General features: G+C 38.2%; 1 pseudogene; it reads left to right on the top strand.

The window, feature by feature from the left end:
- The first annotated feature begins 7,677 nt into the window (after window positions 1-7,677).
- On the top strand, window positions 7,678-8,119 carry LOC148109520 (eukaryotic translation initiation factor 1 pseudogene; annotated as a pseudogene).
- The last annotated feature ends 235 nt before the right edge of the window (window positions 8,120-8,354 follow it).

The following is an 8,354-nucleotide window of genomic DNA, read 5'->3' as shown; positions in this document are numbered from 1 at the left end:
ATCTTTCACGTAGCAGTTTAAACTGGTTGTTAAGAAAATATATGGGATATCAAACTTTCTCTTCAAAGAGCCGGGTTTTTTTTAAACATTATTATTTTTTTTTTAAAGATTTTTTATTTATTTGACAGAGAGACAGCCAGCGAGAGAGGGAACACAAGCAGGGGGAGTGGGAGAGGAAGAAGCAGGCCCCCAGCGGAGGAGCCCGATGTGGGACTCAATCCCTGAACGATGGGATCACGCCCTGAAGCCGAAGGCAGACACTTAACAACTGCGCTACCCGGGCGCCCCAAAAGAGCCATTTTTTATTCTAGGGAAAGCCTATGTACATAATATTACCCTATTTCGCTTTACTTTCTTCAATTTAAAGAAAATCTGTCAAAGGAATTTTAAGTAACCTAAATCGATTTTAAAATTTCCTTTTAAAGTTTTAAACCTTCTTCATAGCTTTCTTAACAATCACTTTTAAGACTTTTCTAGTTTTGAAACTATTCAATGAGAGGGACACCTAAAAAAATGAACTTTGTAAGCTAGGAACATGTATCTCTTTCATGGGAGGGAGAAGTTTCCCTTGATCCTCTTAGGGTCTCTGGCTAGGTCTGAAAATTAAACTGACAAAGACAGATTTACAGGAGAAAAGTCTTTATGTCGACTTCATGTAAGTTTCATGTGACACAGAAGCCTTCATAAGGAAGTACAGGCCCAGAGAAATGGTTAACCGTGTGTATTTTTATGCTAGGTTTGATGAAGAGTGGACAGTCCTGTAGAAATATGACAGGTCAAATAGTATGAGGTAAGTGTAGCAAATTGGGAGAAATTAACAAGGTGTTTGCTCAGATTTGCCTGGGTGTACCTTTGCCTTTTGAGATAATGTTCCTTTCCTCCGGGTATGGGGGGGCCATCTCACATGAGGGTTTTATGACCTGTTTCTGAGGAGAAGGGCAGGGGGGAAGGTCAGAGTGACCTTCTTGCTTCTGTTATTTTCTTATATTTCTTCCACTTAAAATGGTCAGTATTCCAAGGTGCCCTATTTTGGGGTAACTTGTGCTGAGCCCCATCACTCTACGAGTAGAAGCAAAGAATTCGAGGCTGAAAATGTACCTCCCAACTCAGTATTTCTATCTATTTTACTTCTATCTTTGGAGCATTTATCAGGTCCCTACTGGCTACTGGAGGAGGGAGCGGATGGGAAGCATATAGGAAATACACAGCATTCTGTGGGCCTCAAGGGCCTTAGTTTTAGTATTTGTAGAGATGGATATTAGCAATGTAAAACAGAGGACCATAGAAAGTATGTAATGATGTATTTAACTGAACACAACCGAGTGCTAATTCAATTTAACCAAGTGCTTACAGACGATTAGTGTTACAACAGCGATCTATGCAGATTCGTTTTGATCTAAATTGTAAAAGAATTAAAATTTATTTTTGCTATCTTTCCCTTCTATCAATATTTTACATACTTACTTTTCCTGTTCCTTCCCTACTCTTAACTTTAAGATCTTTTAGGGATCAGAATGAACCAGGCTAAAATTCCAGTATGATGGCCAATATTTTGCTCCTGTCTCCTCTTCCTCCTGATGCTCCTTTTTTGTCAAAGATTTCCCCCCCCCCATTTTATAACTACGAATTTGGAAAATAGGAAACTGAAACTCTTACACATTTACGTTAATTCAAAAATTTTAATAAAGTGATAGCTCTGGATATTTCCAAAACCATTCAGTGAAATATGAAAATGCTACCGCTGAAATTTTGTTTTCATTAAACCTTGCTCAAAGTTGCTTATATTGTCCTGCTGAATAAAATTGTTCCACTGTGTAATAAAAGCAAGGTAATATGGGCAAAATTGCAGGCTTGTAATTCCAATTTTTAAATTAGACAAGGAAAAAAAAATACCCCCTGCATTTGTAATGAATGTATATCATTATACTCCATGTTCCATTTCCTTCCTCTTTTATCCAAGTGCCTCCAGAGAATTCTTCAGATTCTTGCTTTTCCTTTTTTCCTACTGTAAAATAACATGCCCCATTTGTGAAGAGACTTTTTATAGGATAATTTTAAACCCATTTTTTTTCTAAAGGGACAGTGATGGCATTGGTGCTTTCTCTATTCAGTTTATCTCTTGTTTACAGGTTTATGGGAAATGAGATTATCTCCATTTTCAATCCTCTATGTATTGTAGCTTCCTTGACGACTAACAGAAATCCTTTACTGACTTAGTAATGGTGAATGGAAAGGTTGAACTGAACTAAAAGTTGGGAGAAACCAAGCAGATTCCAGGTCATTCCTGAATTTTTTCATTAGGTAGTAAAATGGCTAAACTCTAAATTTTAATATGTTTGTACATGATATTAATCTCACAATGAAAAACTGCTTTTGGGACTGTTATGTATTACTCAAAATTCCCTTTTAAATTAATTTACATGATATAATTTTCTAAAGGGTAACAATCATGTAACAGTTTTACAGGACAGTAAAAGAGAGAGCCCTCCCTCCTCTACTTATTTATAATATGTCATTATTTACTTGGGAAGAAAAGATCATGAACTTCCGGGCTCAGGATTTATGGTTCTATAAAGACTTTTCAAGAAATACATCCTCAAATTTTGGGAAGAGTGTGGTTCATATCACAGAATTAAAATCTTGTCAGGTACTTTCCTGTTTTCGAATTTTACCAAATAGTTGACTGAATCATGTCATAAATGCAGTGATCACAAATTCTGTAAAACTCATAATGCCTCGCTCACTAATTATTTCATGTATAATGTATGCCTTAGGTTTCTACCATGTTTAAAATTCTGTATTTATTCTTGTTGTGTTGAAACAGTAGCTATTAGGTGCTACATAATCTTATTGATTCATATGAGGTGAATCCAGCTAGCATAAAAATGACAAAAATCATTATATTTTAGTCATTTTATTTTAGGAATAAAATAATAGCACTAGTTTCCAAGCTCCATTAGGGCAGGGAGCATATCTGCCTTATTCATATTTGTTCTCAAAGGGCTTTTGTACAGTGCCTGGTATATGAGAAAGGTTGAGAAAATTTTTGCCGAGTGAATGAATGGAAGGATTTTTATCCAAAACGTCATAACTAGATTTCTATATGTTTTATAACAGGAAGGCTTTCCCCCTATACGGACTGAAATAGAGCCAAATACCATGCGAACACATATATCTTCCAGCAGGAAAAAAAAAATACTACAAAGGTTTTTAAAACAGAAAGTGTTCTGTCTAAAGGACTATTAATCATTGTAACCTGGTGAAGATTGTGTTACTTTAATTATCATATGATTTCTCTCATCTATGGAACATAAGAACTAGGAAGATCGGTAGGGGAAGAAAGGGATAAAGAAAGGGGGGGTAATCAGAAGGGGGAATGAAGCATGAGAGACTGTGGACTCTGAGAAACAAACTGAGGGCCTCAGAGGGGAGGGGGGTAGGGGAATGGGATAGACCGGTGATGGGTAGTAAGCAGGGCACGTATTGCATGGTGCACTGGGTGTTATACGCAACTAATGAATCATCGAACTTTACATCGGAAACCGGGGATGTACTGTATGTTGACTAACATAATATAATAAAAAAACATTAAAAAAGATAGTGTCCAAAATATGAAAGGAATGAATTACTTGTTTTAAAATGACTAATGTCTATGAAATAATTAAATATAATATTTCCGTGGCTATCAAAAGCTTTTTGCTTATTGTTTTCTTAGGAAATATTGAGTCCATGCACAAAAACATATGTACAGGTCTTAATAGCATTTGGTTAGAAACATCACGGCTGATGTTTCGGATTTGTTTTGTCATAAGGTTTAATCAGCATTAATCTCTTCCTTTTATTATTATTTTTGAGTAAAGGATTTAGAAATTAATTAAAATACATTTGTGTTTGAACTACAGGAGCAACATTAGGAAAATTTTATGGGAAAAATACCATTAAATTTAGCTAAAGGACCTAGCTTTCCAGGGCACTTTATGCTGGCTTTTTAATGAATGACCCATTGAGATTTAATTTATACCAGCTCTGCTGTCTTGTAACAAGCAGCCATTATGTCTCTAAAGCATGAAGTTAATGAAATAATGCCTATTTGGAGTTGGTTATTACGTGCACAGAGATATTTTTTCTTGTTTAAAGCTAATTAACATGAAAGACAACTTGACCGTTTTAAATGAAATGAGAGGGAAATGAGAGTGATATGTCCACAATGAGGCAGACAATGGAAATTTTAGCTATCAAAGAAAAGTGGAAACACACAAACACTTCTAATTATGCTACCTTTGAGAAAAGAAACATCTTTTCAGGGAATTTTTCAACCAAGGAGTATCAGCTAAAATGATCTATTCTTTACCAAAGTTTAGCCTAATTCTCTATTTATATTACATATGAGACACATGATATTGTATCATTAGTCTGGAAAACTGGAAAGAAATCACTGAAGACGAGGGATCTCATAAATGGAAATAATGTTTAGATGCGGCCTTTTATATCTAGGTCTTAGAAGAGACCTTAAGGGGTTCTTGGAAAAGCTGAGATTGAGAAACAGTCACAAGAAATTTTATTTTTATGTGTCCTTTATTATGGGGCTGGTGGATTCTTCCTAACAAAGAGTTGAGAGCAAAGCTTTCTCAGCCTCTGAATTCTGGAGCGCCTCAGTTTTCACTCAGAGTTAGGAGACTGCTAAAAATATTTTAAGTTCTTCCATAAAAGGAAGCTAAATGTAAAGGTGCAAATTCCTTTGGGATGTCCAGAGAGTTGTGACTTCCTACAGCGGTGGACAAAAAAGTCTCTCGGGACCAGTGTTAGAATCAAATTTCTGGGTTCCACCCCAGTAGGTAGGTCTGGCCAAGGAGTCGCTACTCCAGGTGGTTCTGATGCAGGGGGTCTTCACCCTACTTCTTAAGAAACACTGGCCTAGAAGCAAGATTAGGAGGTCAGAGTAACTTGGACACTATCCAACATTGATCAAAACTTATGCAATTTGTGAAGGAAGTGAAGCTCTCCTCCAAATTCTGTTGCTCCCTCTCCAACAATAAAGAAAAGGCAGTGATGGCAGAGAAGGAGAAACAGAAGCACTCAATGAGACTGCAGAACTCATCTGGAACTAAAGCACACGCCAGTTGGAGAGAAAGAGCCTCACACACTACAAATTAACAGGAAAAGTAAGGGTACTGCAGGTGGATTAGGGATCTAACAAATATTAGATGAGTACTTGGCACAAAATCAAGTTGTTATCCTGCTGTTTCATGGTGTCAGGTTTGATACAGCTTGGAGGAAATTTACCCTTGAAAGCACTTAAATGATACTGATCTTTTGTTTGTGTGTTTGTGTTAGAAAAAGGAAGATGGGCGCCTGTGTGGGTCAGTCAGTTAAGTGTCTGCGTTTGGCTCAGGTCCTGATCCCAGGGTTCCAGGATTGAGTTCTGTGTCAGGCTCCCTGCTCAGTGGTGAGTCTGCTTGTCCCTCTGCCTCTGCCCCTCCCTCCCTCTCGTGCTCTGCCTCTTGCTCTCTCTCGTTCACTCTCAAATAAATAAATAAAATCTTAAAAAAAAAAAAAGAAAGAAAAAGGAAGAAAGTTGATATAGGAAGGCTTCCTGAATTGTCACAAAAAAGTGGAACCACTTTAAATTATGTGCATACAAATATCATAATATGTCCTTGGCATTTTCTCTCTAAAGCACACCTAATTCACAAAATTTTTTAAATTACATGCATATCCTGTTTCAAATACATGCTTTTGGATAGTTTCATCCTGCATGTTTTTAAATGCTGACTTGTCTTTTATTTTTTCGGTATAGTTTTTTATTTTGAAATAGTTTTAGATTTTCAGAAAAGTTGCAAAGATAGCATGGAGAGTTCATAAACCTTTCACCTAGTTTCTCCTACCATTAACTTCTTACACAACCTGGGTACCTTTGTCACAACTAAGAACACTGGTGCATTATGATTACTTTGAACTGCAGGATATCACTGGTTTTCCCATCACCGTCTTTTTCTGGTCCAGGACCCAATTCAGAATACCATTTAGTATTTTGTCATCATGTTTCCTTTCGTTTCCTCTGGTCTATGACAGTTTCTCAGACTTTCCTTGTTTTTCATAACTTTGATGGTTTTGAGGAATATTGGTTAGGTATTTTACAGAATGTCCCTGAATTTGGGTTTGTCTTATGTTTTTCTCATGACGGCACTAGTCATGAGTTTTGGGGGAGAATACTACATGATAAAATGCTATTCTCACCATATCATACTAAGGGGTAGATGCTATTGACATGACTTACCATCAGTGATCTTAATGTCCATCAGCCAGTCAAGGTAGTGTTTGACACATTTCTCCACCGTAAAGTTGTTTTTCCCTTTCCCTCTTCTACTTTTTAGAAGCAAGTCACTAAGTCCACCCCACATTCAAGGGGAATTAAGCTCCATTTTCGAGAGGGGAGAGTATCTACGTAAGTTACTAGAAATTCTTCAGTAAGAGAGATTCATCTCTTTGTCTCCATTTGTTTATATCCATTAGACTCATAGATATTGATTTTGCACTTTGGATTATAATCCAACACTACATTAACTATTTGTGTTGTTCACATTGTTCTAGCTTTGGTCACTGTGATCTCTCAGGTTAGCTCCTTTGTTCCTTTAACATGCCCACCCCCCTTTTTCCTTAATACTTCCTTACTTCCCGGCTCTGCAAGATGTCACAGGTCCACCTTGTATTTGCCTGCCCCATGCAAGAAATCAGTTGGCTTTGATTTTTAACCTCATAAAAACAATGAGTCAATGTATTTGGTTTCCTGTTTATAACACTGCGCAATATCACGAATGCTTTTGGGGATATTGATGGTACAGGCCAAGAACAAAGCAGCATTTTGCTAGGTGCATTATGCAGGACAAAATGTAACGATTGCTCTTAATCTGGCCTGAAGACACTGTTAGGAAAGTGATGAAAGAGACGCTTTTGGATGGATTGCACATTTTCCTTTTCACTTCCTGTCGTTATGCAGAAATAGTTTGGAGAGAACACTGTGGGGAAGGGCGGTGGTTTCGTTACCTACCTCACACAAAATCAGGCTTGACCTTGTTCTTTGTTTTTTTTTTCAGCAACCTAAGTTTCCATGGTAAACCACTTTGGCCCCAGGCTCAAAACAGCTGGGAACGAGCTTCAGCAAAAAAATAAAGAGACTAACTTATTGCTTTATTCTTTCTCTTCCCCTCATCTCCCATTATTACTTGATTAACATGTATTAAAACTTCTGGTACTTCCATTATTTCAGCCAACAAATCCAGCTTCTTGATGTTCTTATCTTTCTCACCATGTTGTATCCGAAACAAGTCGGGACTAGTCTCAGATTCCTCCTACCTTCTGGTACAAGAGGAAATTGAGTCAGTGGCTTGACTTTGCCTCCTTTGCCATTCCTCAGCGTTTAGAAGATTTACTGCCAAACAAGTAGCGACCGCACAGGATAGGTTTGAGGGAGGGGTGAGCGGCCATTTAAAAAGTACCTTCCTGGCACCAGTCACGGAGCCGCCCCTGAAGACTCACCAGCCTCCCCCTGACCCTCAGGCTTCTCCGAGCTCCTTGCCAAGCCCCTGCCCTTACCCCACTCCCACCTCTGCCTTCCACAGGAGGTTTCCACCGAGGCAAAAGGAATCCTATGGTTTCCACCGAGGCAAAAGGAATCCTATGTCAGCTATCCAGATTCTCCACTCTTTCTACCCCTTTGCTGATGCAAATCCAGGTCATGATCTGCTTCCCGCTGGCACTGACGATTATACCCGTGTAAGAACTCAACAGAGAAAAGGTAGGAAGACCCTTATTAACTGTCCCGGGAATGGCTGATGATTATGATAAAAAGAAACTAGTGAAGGCCTTGAAGAAGAAATTTGCCCCCAGCTGTACTGTAACTGAGCGTCCAGAATGTGGAGAAGTAATTGCGCTGCGGGGTGACAGGCGCACCAACAAACGCCGCTTTCTCCTGGACATTGGACGGGCTCGGATGATCCGCAGCGGTTCGCGGGCTTTCAGTGCTTTTGGCTCACTAAGCTTAAGTGAGCATTTCCTTGCAACGAGTAAAAGTTCCCGTCTGTCCCTTGTCACAAGTTTGAAATCCTCACAGCTTGTATAATGTAACCATTCAGGGTCTGCTTTTAACTTGAGCTAGTATAACTCCTTGATGCAATAGACTGGAAAGAGCCATGCTAAATAAATAAATAAATAAATAAATAAATAAATAAATAAATAAATAAAATAAAGTAAATAGTACCTTCTTAAACTGGTTTTATCTAAGGAAGACAGGGAGGTATTGCCTCCAATAGGTATTAGGAAAAACAAGCAAATGAACGAGTGGGGTAAAAGTACCT

Source organism: Ursus americanus, chromosome 8 (genome assembly GCF_024610735.1).
Source record: "Ursus americanus isolate L20-20 chromosome 8, mUrsAme1.1.p, whole genome shotgun sequence".
Classification (NCBI taxonomy): domain Eukaryota; kingdom Metazoa; phylum Chordata; class Mammalia; order Carnivora; family Ursidae; genus Ursus; species Ursus americanus.
This window is presented reverse-complemented; position numbering and strand designations above follow the sequence as displayed.